This window comes from Lolium perenne, chromosome 1, assembly GCF_019359855.2.
Source record: "Lolium perenne isolate Kyuss_39 chromosome 1, Kyuss_2.0, whole genome shotgun sequence".
Taxonomy (NCBI): domain Eukaryota; kingdom Viridiplantae; phylum Streptophyta; class Magnoliopsida; order Poales; family Poaceae; genus Lolium; species Lolium perenne.
The window spans coordinates 69851507-69861425 of NC_067244.2; the positions used below are offsets into that span (position 1 = coordinate 69851507).

The 9919-nt window shown below is 47.7% G+C and overlaps 1 pseudogene; it reads right to left on the reverse strand.

Annotated features, from left to right (window-relative positions):
* Positions 1 to 8653: 8653 nt before the first annotated feature.
* On the reverse strand, positions 8654 to 9640 carry LOC127296546 (probable calcium-binding protein CML18; annotated as a pseudogene).
* Positions 9641 to 9919: the final 279 nt, after the last annotated feature.

A 9919-nucleotide genomic window follows, 5' to 3' on the forward strand; every position in this document is an offset into this window, starting at 1 on the left:
TCCAATTAGTTCTTGTAGAGGAACATTATCAATGTTTTGTTTCGATATGAAGGAAAATATGGCATCTATTTTATTGTATAAAGGGTCTACTTCTTCAATAGAGTTCACTTTCCTAGATAGTTTTGGTGTTATTTCAGTATGCCATTGACTATAGTTGTGTAGCATAATTTTTTGATGCTTTTAGCTTCAAGCATAGTTTTAATCATAAAAGCACCCCTCCAGCAGAGTTTATCATGCTTCTTGACATATAATTTAATCCAATGTAAAAGGAGTGTAGGATTGTCAATTCATTTACTCCATGTGATGGGAAAGTTCTAATCATGTTTTAAATTCTTTTTCATGCAGTTGCTACATGTTCATTGCAATTTTGCATAAATGATAGGATACTATTTCTGTTTTGTAGGATTTTAACATGTGGGTAGTATTTCCTTATAAAATCTTCTTTGAGATCATTCCAAAAATTTATGCTAGCGGTAATATTTGTACAAAAAATCAACTTGCGTGCCGATACAACATGTATAATTGGAGCCATAGACTAACTACGTCGTCTAGTTATTGGGGATTGGACAAATTTTATCGAATTATCCTCTTTGAGGACATCGGTCTATCCACAAAAAATGTCGAATAATCTGTATCCGTCAAATATTATCAATACCATATCCGCTACTGTATCCGTCAGATATCCATTTGCCCAATATCCACATATGTATCCATATCCGGCGGATTCCTAAAAATACATACCATATCCTCAAAAACAGATGTGGATACGAATATGGAGCGAAAATTATCTGTACCATTTACATCCCTAATGCCGGAGCCGTGGAGGAATGCTTCTTTTCCCATGTATTTCGAAGCTATTCGATCTATCCCACTTCGCTATTTGAACTTTAAAATACTAGTTTTTTTAAAGAGAGAATAAAAGACAATTTATATGAGGACAGGGGACTAGCACCTTTTCAGGGGCATGTCCTATTTGGCGGGGGCCGAGACAGGCCCAGGTCAACCAGGACCATGACGTGGGGCCTGGTAATTTTTTATTGCTAGTGGGTACACAATTTTCAGATCTGACCCAGGTTCTGAATACTAGCCAGACCACCGTAGCCTGTTAATCTCTCTGAATTTCTACAAAATCTAACTCTATCAGTCCAGCCCACCAAACCAGCCCATAGAAGCTAGCGCTCTAGTGGCTCGGCTGAAATTGCTCCATCATTTCCTTTTCTCGCCTGTATGCCTTGCAGATTGCAGCTGTTGTTTGAAGCTTGCCAATACGCATTAGACCAGGAGCATTCCATCAAGTTCTATGATCTGTCCCCGAATTTCTCTTCCTCATGGCTTCAAGCCTTCAACTGATACAATTTCGTTCGAGTTTCGTTTTGTACTATTGGATATTTGGATGTAGTTTTTCTTCATGTTTTACTTATTTGTCGGTTCATTAATCATCAACATCAAATCCTATAATAACTATGCCATCGAGCAGAAATATGGTGGAGAACCTAGGTGGAGGCGGCACCTGATTAAAACAAAGTCCTATTTAAACGTTTCAAAAAAGTGTGAACGGTACAACTTGTCAGTTTTTGTAGGTTATATAATTTAAATATTAGGTTTAAACTTGACATACACATACTTGCATATATTCTCTACAAGCATCATATATTCCATATTTTTCTTGCTATTTTTAGTATTTTTCGATTTTATTTTTCAAAACGGGTTCTCGCACACCCGAGAGCGAAAAATTCACATCATGCAAGCCAGCAACAATTTTCTTGCACTTTCATATGGGTTATTTTTCAAAAAATAAAAAAATAGATCTTAGTTTTTCACTTGGGTCTTCGCCAAATCCTGGCTCCGCCACTTCTATTTGGGGGACACCAAATGTATCAGTTTTGTTTCGTTTGGATCGGCCTATCGATAGGGCATAAGCCCCGATCCTCCCCTGATCCGTTTGGAACGGGAAACCCAGCGGCCATATCCATTTGCTCTGTGCTGGCTACTCTAACTTTTTTTTTTCCTTTTCACGAAATTGGAATATATGACCGGAGATAATAGTGTAATTTACAACCAAATAAACAACATAGTTCACAATAAAAAATATAGTTCACAAGCAAATAAAAGGAAAGGAGATGACTACTGGTTTCCTACATGAGCCCACGTATTCTCAATCAATCTGCTTGAGGTCGGTTCGTGAGTGTGCCGAACACGAATCTCATGGTGCACACAGAGGAACTGTTCAAATGATGTTGCCCCATGCTCCGGCTCAACCAATTCACCCCAAAATTGCCACCATTGGTCAAAGAGGCTACCATCACATCCTTAACGATCATGATGTGCATAATCACACAAGTATTCAACACCTCCCACATGGTCTGAGCATTAAATGCTCTAGCAGGGTGTGGAACGATAGCCCACCGAGATTGGAGCACACCAAATGCCAAATCCACATCCTTCCTACAAGCCTCTTGTATCTTGGCAAATCTCTGACATTTCTCTTCTCTTTTGGGTTGTGGATTGTCTTCACAATTATAGAACAGTTAGGGTAGATGCCATTACCTAGATAATACCTCTTGTTGTATGCATGACCATTGATCATATAGTTCACCACTAGAGCATTACCTCTCGCAAGGCTAGAGATAAGAGAATATTGAAGAGCACTGGAGAACGTTATTCTCATTGTGAGAACCAGTCATGCCAAAGAAAGGATGCCAAATCCAAACATCTTGTGAAGCAACAACCAAAAGAGTGATAGTACACCCATCCACATGCCCGCTATGTTGCCCCTCCAAAGAAAAAGGACAGTTATTCCACTCACACTCTCGGTGCATGCAGTCTATTCTTACAAGCATCTAAGGAAACCGACCCTTTTGACTCACTGATCAATATTAGCTGCACAGTGTCGATAACATTTGGCTTTCTCAATTAAACTTTGCCAAACACCACAATTACTGCTTTGTAGAACATGTACATCGAATTCAAGGGATGTGGTCTCGCTCTTGCGCGTCTACTCATCAACAAGATCGCTGACAACTCCATATGCAAGCTACAAATCGCTGCGAAACATTTTTGGTAAGAAGAGAAGACAAGCTTGTCGGCGGCATCAGTCTTGCGTTTGAAGTACGAGCAGTGGTCCATGTGCCATTAGGAATATGCAAGGACGACTTTCTTGACCTCCGAAACCTGCGCCAGATTAGATGCTCTAGGAAGATTGGATTGGTATGATGGAAGTAGTCTTCGAAGAGATGATTATGGGTAGCTTCTCAATTATGCTTCAAACTCCCCCTACGTCAAGCCCCTTAACTTTGGCAGCTGCCTCTTGTTGTGCTCATGGATGAGGGTTGACGCGGCCATCAAAACTTCATTATCATCGTCGGATCATCGCCCGACGATGTATCGTCACATTGTTGTACAAAAACAAGATCAACCTACCGTCCATCCAAGCACAACATGAGACGATGGTCATCACTATGTCAATGTCTATGTAGGCAAGTACACATTATAGGTTGAGGTCTTAGCTCAAATTTATTCGTGCAAATGGCCGAACAGGTACTAGGCGACACGGTGTGCGAGTCCGAGACGACGTCAGCGAAGTGGACATGTCCTGGCCGGATCTTAGATGATAGTAGTAAAAGCTAAAAGCCAACCAAGCCCGACGACGATATGGACTAGGGTGGTGGTGGCAAGCAAGTCTGAAAGAACATGTCCATTACCCCATGTGTGGTTTTGGTAATTGATGACAATCCCTATGGACTAACGGTTGCATTGAGAATATATCTTAGGTCAAGTCCATAGCCATGTTGGACTCAAGGTTGTAAGATGGAGAAGACGGAGTACAATGACGAAGACGGTGTCGAAGAGAGACGAAGACGGTGTTGAAGATGAAGAGAGAAGACGGCGTTGAAGATGGATGAAGACGGTGGCGAAGACGGCGTTGAAGATGGATGAAGACGGTGGCGTGCGTATATGTTGGAGGAAGACGGTAGCATGGACAATGATGAAGAGGGTGACGACGGAGCTTGCCGACTCGAGAGGAACGCGCGAAGACAAGGTTTGTGCTCGATAGGTTAGCGGGTTGCATCATCGGAGAGAGCTCAAACCTTGCATGCATTGCATCGTGTTCTTGGTTGTTCTTGGTTCTTATCCATGAGATGAGTTAGAGCTTGTGTTCATCTCCATGACAAGCTCTAGCTCATCGGAAACGGATTCCGGTTGCATTGCATGTTGCACGCGCAAGGGTGATGATTTTCCCGATATACCATATTGAGAGGTTACACCTCTATGACCATGAGAAAATCATCATCTACTCTTTTGCATGATTTCACCTTATGAGAAGGTAGCTCTTGTCGCCCTCTTTCCAACAAAACTGGTTTCATGTCATTCGTAGTTGTCTAGCTCAAGTTATGGATTTTACATTGCATCATATTTGAAAAAGAAAAGGAAAAAGCCTTTTGGGCCGGCCGGTACTACCGCTGGTAGTACCGGCCCAAGTACCGCAGCAGCCTCCCAGGCTTACTGGACTCAAAGCGGTACCAGGCCGGTACCGGCCCGGTAGTACCGTAACCCAGTTACGGTACTAGGCCGGTACCCAGGCCGGTAGTACCGCTGGCCCATCTTCCTCCTCCAGCCAATCCGCTGGTCAGCCCGAACTGGGCCGCCGCCACCGCCCACCTTGGCCCACCTCGCCCCCACTCCACGCCAAGCCCAGCTTCCCACGCGCCCAGGCCGCCGCCCGCATCGATCGAGCGAGCCCCGCGTTGACCTCGCGCGGGAGAGCCTCTCCGCTCGATCCCCGCGTCGTACGGCTCCCGCGCCCGCACCCTGCGCTGCCCGCCCGTACGCGCTCGTGCGCCGCTTCTGGTCTTCTACCCGCATGTTGCCGCGCTCGCTGCACCACGCTCGCAGACCGCTGGCTGCGCCGCCATGCGCCTCGTCTCGCTCTCTCTCTCTATTTTGCTTTGCATTTTGCTCAAATCTGAACACGAGCGGTAGTACCGCTCCGCAGAGCGGTACTACCGGTTTGGGCCGTTTTTCGTCTGTTTTCTGCGCAGTTCGCGCGCAAGCGGTAGTACCGCTTTGACAAGCGGTAGTACCGCTCGGGCGCGAATCTGACCGTTTTTCCAGCCCAACAGCTATATTTTGAAGACCCTATTTATACCTCTCTTCCACCTCCGACCCAAACACTTCTTCCCCTCCATTCTCTCTCCTCCATTGTTGACCTTGAGTTCTTTCTTCTTCCTCTTGATCCCCCCACTATTTCTTGCATATTTTTGGGGGAAAGGATAGAGGAGATCTAGATCTAGAGCTTCACCAATTGAATCCCTCTCCAAGTGAGGGGATCTTGCTAGATCTAGATCTTGGAGTTTCTTGGTGTTTCTCCACTCTTTGTTCTTCCTCCCTTATTCCCCCAATAGCTTGTGTAGCTTTGTTGGAATTTGGGAGAGAAGAACTTGGGCATCTTAGTGGTGTTCTTAGCCATTGCATTAGGTGCATCGGTTTGGGTTCTCTCCGGGGTTTCGATCTCGTAGAGGGCATGTTCCCTTAGTGGTGTTCTTGCCTTAGTGGCAATCTTGCCTTAGTGGCTATCTTGCCTTTTGTGACTATCTTGCCTCTTGTGGCACCGTGTCTCCTTTGTGGCCTTGTAGCCTTAGTGATCCCATCGTCTTAGTGGTGTGGTGGTCTTTGTGGCACTGTGGCCTTTGTGGAGTGTGTTAGCCTCTTGTGGCACATTAGCATCTTGGTGACTTGGTGGTATGCTATAGCCTCTTGTGGCCTACTTGAGAGCCTCCTTGTTGTGGAGTTGCCTCAAGCTTGATACTTGGGAGTTTGCCCAAGCTTGTACGGGTTCGGTGACCACCCTCAAGGGTCCCTTAGTGGATCGAGGCTTTCCTTTGGTGGAAAGGCTCGAGGAGAATACGGTGGCCCTAGTTGGCTTCTTGGAGTGCCTCGTGCCTCCACACCGCTCCAACGGAGACGTAGCACCCTTGGGTGTGAACTTCGGGATACATCGTCGTCTCCTCGTGCACCGGTTACTTCTCAACCCGAGCTCCTTTACCTATGCGCTTTACATTGTGATATCTATCATGCTTGATTCTATGCCTATCTTGTTATCACCTTGTTGCTCATCATGCTAGCATAGGTTGTTGGAGCACTTAGGCAAACCCCTAGTTGATAGGCCTTGAGCTAAACTAGTAAACACATGTGTAGTTTTATTCCGCCTAGTTTAGCTCTCAAGTAGAAGTTTTTATACACCGCCTATTCACCCCCCCCTCTAGGCGACGTCCTAGTACATTCAAAGTTGAAGATACGAGGTGGCAACACGGTCGGGCGTAGGGCCCGACCGTGCCTGGCAGCGACATGTGCATACAAGAACATTGCCAACAGACCTAACCTCCTAGAAGCAACGACCGAAGCAGACATCGCAGACAAGGGTGACACAAAACGCAGGTGGCGGAACCACGGTTGTGTTGTGGTGGAGAGGGAGGGGGTCGATTCCGGTGTGGACTATTCAGCGTGCCACTGGTCAGCAGGCTCAGGAGAATAAGAGGGGATGCGCGCGGACGCGGGCGCTGTCCAAGTGACCACATTCCCCAAAAAAACTCAGTATTGTAATTTTGGGAGATTAGTCTCTTTGGTCGAATTGCGGCCCCTGACTTCCAGCGAGCACACCGCCAACAACCTTCCTTGCTCCGTTGCTCCGACCCAACCTCCAGCAGCCATCGGGGCCTCTCTTGCTCCACATGCGTCACCCCAAACCTCCAACAAGCGTCGCTAGCGGCCTCCATTGCTCCGCCCTGCCTCCCCTAACCACTAGGGCGCCCAACCCCCGGCCTCCCCTAACCACTAGGGCGCCCCACCCCCGGCCTCCCCTATGCAGGACGGGGTGGACGGGCACCAAAGTGCGGGCCTCATCACATGCATCCTAGACATGCTCTGGCTCATCGCAACGGCCTAGAAGACATGTTGCTACTATTTGTCACGCCTCCAGGAAGCTAGACGAGTTGCGGAGGACAGGGTGGCTCCGATGACCTGTGTTGGTGAATTTGACTATAGAGCATGAGAGATTTGAGTGACAGGTGCATGAGCCTGGCTCCGGCGGCGGGAGGCAAATGTAGATGGGCCATCCACACCTTTCCGCGCCTAGACTGTGGCAAGGTTGAGGGACGACGACCGTGATCCACGTCGGCCGCAAATGTCAGGGATGGCCGGCGGGCTAGGGGATTGGTCGTTGTAGTTAAGAATGACCTGATATGTGGGGTCCGCTTGGCACTTGCATAGAGATTTGATATAAAATCTGACAAGTGGGTTGTTTTACAAAAATGCCCAAAATACAGAAACACTCTACACATTTGTCATGTCAGCACTTACAGTGGGCCATTTTGTGAGAAAAAACTTCACTAAAATGCGCGATCAGCGTTTTCGGAAATAAATTGAGGACCAACTATTGGCTTTGTGCAAACTTTTGAAAATGGCTTTTAAAAATCCTAGGTCAAAACATGGTGTTTTTTTTGTAATTTTCTCAGTCCTATAATTCTTGGTAGTACGTGGATCAGACACAGCTGCTTTGTTAGTGAAGTAGTTTCGATCTCCCGGCCTCTAGCTCGGGAAAGATCGGTTGATCTATGGCAAGGATAGATAGCGGACAGGTGCATATGTATAGGTCGGATATTAGTTCAACCGTGGTTTGGCTCCGGATTGGAAAGGTTATAGCTAGCTGACCAGCTGAATTTGAATCTTCATTTTTAGAACAAAATTAAGAGAGAAAAAACGAGGAGGTAGAACTACCATTGCCAATTTACTTTGCCATAGTATTGGAGTGGCTATTGCCTATAGGTTAAAAACTAAAGTACTCCTCTGTCTATGAAAATATCTCTCAACTTCGTCTAAATTTGATTGTATCTGCACACTAAAACACGCATAGATACATGCATATTTTGATAAAAGTTGAGACACCCTTTTGTGAAGGAAGGGAGTAGTAATTTTTTTCTTCTAATTTCGACTTGAACATATTAAGATGTTTATATTGAACGCTTCTCGTGGTAAACTGAACATTGCTACTAAGAACCTAATTAACATTCGGCCTTGACCTTCCAACTAAAACCTAATTAAAATCCATCAAATAATGTAGGAAATCAATGGCAAAGATGTAAACGTTTCTATACTACAAACTGTCATTAAGTTGGCATGATGTATTGATGTAATGTGATATTTTGAACAAATAGCCATGCTACAGGGGATTTTATGATACTTGACTGTAAATTCACAAGAATAAACGATAAAATAAAAATTTACCAATCGGCACGATGTGTTGGGAAGTCAATTCCTTTGCGCCATGCGATTGGAAGAGATGAGCGACGAGAGGATGAGAAGGGCAAAATGACAAGGAACAACGACCTTAATGGTGGACTTAGAGAAATTAGGGGTTGATGACAAGGCGCCCTCACCGGGACGTTGACGGCGCCCGGGCCCGGCAAGTCAATGCCGGCGGGATTGGAGCGAAAGAACGGTCTAAAGAGGCGCTTGTGCTGGAGGAGAGGAGATGAGATCCTGGGATGGTTCATGCATGGTTCGCGGCGGCTAGTCGCGCCATTGCTGTATGTACTTATTAACTTAATAAATGGACCAAAATTGCACAGGAATGGTCAATTACATGCACAGGAATACATGGTAGATCAAGAACATACTGATATTTTTTTCGAGAATGACACAATTAGTTCGAGACGGACACTATTACATTGCAAGTTAACCAATCCCTAACCAAATTTCATCAGTCAAATTGCATATAGCTGCAATACTACTAAGTAATCATACTAGTAGCAGATCACCTTTACATATGGAGTAGTAGTTAATCACTTCACCATGAGATGGAGAGAGGTTTGGAATTGGCCTCGCTCGATCAGAACCAAAAGCGTTCCGCGCACACAGGTAGATTGATAAGCTTTGATTAGAAATTAAACTAAGCAGCAAGCATGCAGGAGGTAAAGCTTGGAGGACGAGGCATGCGCGCGGCATTGTTTGGTCATGGGTTATGGGCAGTGCCTTACCGCCCTAGCTGCCGCCGCCCATCATCTTCTTGAACTCCTCGAAGTTGACGCACCCGTCACCATCTGCATCGACGGACCGGATCATGCGGGAGCAGTCGGCGACGGAGCACTTGTCGCCGAGCTGGCGCAGCACGCGGTGGAGCTCCCTGGCGGAGATGAGGCCGTTGTGGTCGGCGTCGTACATCCGGAAGGCCTCCTTGAGCTCGGCCTCGGACGCGGCCTCCTGCTCCTTCCTGGCGTCGGCGCCTCCGCCGCCGGAGCCGCCGGCCTGGCAGTGGAAGGCAGCGAACTCGCGGAGGTCGACGAAGCCGTCCCTGTCGGCGTCCATCTCGTCCATCATGCTCTGCACCTCGCCGGGGCCGGGGGGCGCGCCGAGCGCGCAGAGCACGGAGGCGAGCTCGTCGGCGGAGATCTTGCCGTCGCCGTTGGCGTCGTAGCGGCGGAAGACCTGCTCCAGCTCCGCCATGGGCATGCCCAGCCCCGCGCAGATCTCCGGCTTCGCCGCGCCCACGCCGTTCGCCGCCGCCGCCGCCATGTGACGAGTCCTCCCTCTGGGTCTCGCGCGCGCTTTAATTCCTCACCCGTCGTCTAGTCCCGGTTCTTCGGCTCCGATCCGAAACGCTCCAGCCTTTTTATCTCTATCCACCTCCAAGTAACGTGCGCGTAGCGGAAGAAGCACGCGTACGTAGATTCCTGCAGCGCAATGGCACCGACGTGTGGGCCGCCAGTTCTCTTGGCCCCACATGTAAACTGGGCGTAACAGCGACGGGTGCGGGAAAAGCGGTGCGACTGCGACGCGCTCGTGCCGGAGTCGTCTGGAGGAAGGAAAACCGGCGGCCGCAGCCCGTACTGCGGAGGCGACACGGCAGCGTTTAATACCGGATGAC